Here is a 3,273-nt window from a genome sequence, read left to right as displayed (position 1 = left end):
TCTCCAGGTCCTCCAGGATCAATTTTTCTTCCTTCTTGAGTTCTCACACATCGTCTTTTTTATAGCTGCAGCTTGCCTCCAAATTTATGTTTCCTTTATGTTGTTTTTATAAGTATTCTGTACCATACAAATAATTTTTACATTGTCCTATTAGATTTTAAGTTCTTTGAAGGTGAAAGCTTCTATCTTCTTCATAAGTCTCCACCACATCATTTATATTAAAAGCTTCTTCAAAAGTAAAATATCTTCATTGTGTTTTTTATTTCTTTTTTGTGTGTGAAGAAGACGGGCCTTGAGCTAACATCTGTGCCAATGCTCCTCTATTTTACGTGGGATGTTGCCATAGCAAGGCTTGACAAGCAGTGCTAAGTCCACGCCCAGGATCCGAACCTGTGAACCCCGGGCCACCGAAGCAGAGCGCACAGACTTAAGCACTATACCACCGGGCCGGCCCCATTGTGTTTTTTAAAAATGCGTCATTCTAGGGGCTGGCCCCGTGGCTGAGTGGTTGAGTTCGCGCGCTCTGTTGCAGGCGGACCAGTGTTTCGTTGGTTCGAATCCTGGGCGCGGACATGGCACTGCTCATCAAACCACGCTGAGGCAGCGTCCCACATGCCACAACTAGAAGGACTCACAACGAAGAATATACAACTATGTACCGGGGGAGCTTTGGGGAGAAAAATGAAAAAATAAAATCTTTAAAAAAAAATGTATCATTCTAAAACAATTCAAACAGTACAGAAAAGAAGAAAATTCATAATTCCATCCCAAAGAGATAATATTCATTAATAGGATGGAACATATCCTTCACCACACCTTTGCATGTCCTTGCATGTACAAAAATTGGCAAAAAAAGGATCTTACTTCATATTCTATTTCACAACTTTCTTCTTTTATTTTTATGTTGCTACACAGACCTACTTCATTCCTCTGAACAGCAATATAATATTCCAAGGCACAGATGTTTTATAATATTATTGGTCTATTAATAGATATTTAGGTTGTTCCTAATGGACCTTTAGGTTGTAAGAAAGATGTCAAGGATGACTCCCTTGTTTCAAGCTTGAGTTTCTGGATAGTTGGTGGTAATGCCAATTAAGATAGAATATACCAGCAAAGTAGCAGGCCTTGGGTGGATAAATAGTTGTTTCTTTTCCCTGATTATTTTCTCTTTACAATAATATAACCATCAAAATCAGAAACCAACATCAATGCATTTTATTATCTAATCTTCATACTCCATTCAAGTTTCACTAATGGTCCCAATATCATCCTTTATAGCAAAAGGATTCAATCCAGGATTGTGCATAGCATTTAGTTGTCATGTCTCTTCAACTTGCTTTAATCTGAAATACTTCCCCGATCATTCTTGGCGTTTAATGGACTTGAAATATTTGAAGACTATATAGGCTAGTTATTTTCCAGAAAGTTTCTTTCCTTGGGTTTGTCTGATGTTTCCTCATGGCTAGATTTAGGTCATGCATTTTTGATATGGATATCACAGAAGAGATGCTGCGTGGTTCTCATTGCATTCTATCAAGAGGTGCTTGAGGTCGATTTATCCCATTACTTGTGATGTTAACCTTGATCACTTGACTAGTGATCTAGTTGACTAGTGATCTGGTGACTGCCAGGCTTTTCCACTATAAAGTTTCCCTTTTTTCCTTTCTAATCATCAAATATTTGTTGGGAGGTACTTTAAAGTTACGGAAGTATCCATTTCTCATTCAACTTTCACCCACTACTTTTAGCATCCCCTGGTGCTTCTTGGCTGAATTATTATTATTATTTTGATTGCCCAAGTGATTTTCTTTTTTTTTTTTTTTTAAAGATTGGCACCTCAGCTAACGACTGTTGCCAATCTTTTTTTTTTTCTTTCTGCTTTTTCTCCCCAAATCTCTCCAGTACATAGTTGTATATTTTAGTTACGAGTCCTTCTAGTTGTTGCACGTGGGACGCCGCCTCAGTGTGGCTTGATGAGCGGTGCCATGTCTGTGCTCAGGATCTGAACCAGCGAAACTCTGGGCCACCCAAGCAGAGTGCATGGACTTAACAACTTGGCCTCAGGGCCGGCCCCCAAGTGATTTTCTAATTCTATCATTATTTTATATTCATTAGTTGACATTCCATGGTAAGAAGAAGGTTTCTCCTCTCCCCTATTATTATTCTTTTATTTATTTCAGTATAGACTTATCCATTCCCACTTTATTAAGTAGGTTATAATCTGTGGCCATTATTATTTATCTCAATACTCAAATTATCCCAGATTTGGCAAGTGTGAGAGCCTTCACACTGGCTTGTATGTTCTTTTAATATGTCTCCATTATTTTTCTAGCACTTTTATTACCGATACAAAAAGATATTCCAGGGGCCGGCCCCGTGGCTGAGTTGTTAAGTTTGCGCCCCCAGCTTTGGCAGCCCAGGGTTTCGCTGGTTCGGATCCTGGGCGCGGACATGGCACTGCTCATCAGGCCATGCTGAGGCGGCGTCCCACATAGCACAACCAGAGGCACTCACAACTAGAATACACAACTATGTACTGGGGGGCTTTGGGGAGAAAAAGAAGAAGAAAAAGAAAAGATTGGCAACAGATGTTAGCTCTGGTGCCAATCTTTAAAAACAAAGGATATTCCAGGTTTATCTTGTACTTTCCCTGCCCTAACCCTGAAATCAGCCATTTCTCTAAAGAGACTTGGTTTCTTTTAGTGGAGAATGGTGTTTAGAAGCCAAGAGCTGGGTACTAGGTGTGCTCATTGCTATTGGGGTTTTGCTCCTCCCTGAACCTCTCAGAGGATAGAGCTAGGGAGATCTGTACTTCTGTTTCTGTTTCAACATGTGAAAACCATAAGTTTACACAGTTACCATCAATTCTCATCCAATACCACAAGATTCATTCATTCTAGTTATCTTCTTCTCCATATCATAACCTCTCTCTGAGAGTGAAACTCCTGTCATTCATTATTCTCAATATATTTATTTGATAAGGCCCCTGTGTGTAACCTATATTTTGTTGCTGCCATTGCACCCCTGCACAGATGCCCTCATCACTTCACCTACTCTGGCCCACCCTCACCCCCTACACTGGTACAGTCCCATACGCTCTCCTCACTCAACTCAGACCTTGACAACCCTGTTGGGCCATCACCACCCCACATTCGTACACGTCGCCTCATTCCATTTGGGTCCCTGTAACTGTAACAGGCCACTGAAACTACCACTACCCACTCTCCACTGATGCAACTTTGTTTGGCCTGAGCTAATGGCTTTATACTA

The sequence above is a fragment of the Equus caballus genome, chromosome 24 (assembly GCF_041296265.1).
Source record: "Equus caballus isolate H_3958 breed thoroughbred chromosome 24, TB-T2T, whole genome shotgun sequence".
NCBI lineage: Eukaryota > Metazoa > Chordata > Mammalia > Perissodactyla > Equidae > Equus > Equus caballus.
The sequence above is the reverse complement of the archived record's forward strand: the minus strand, read 5'-3'. Positions refer to the sequence as shown.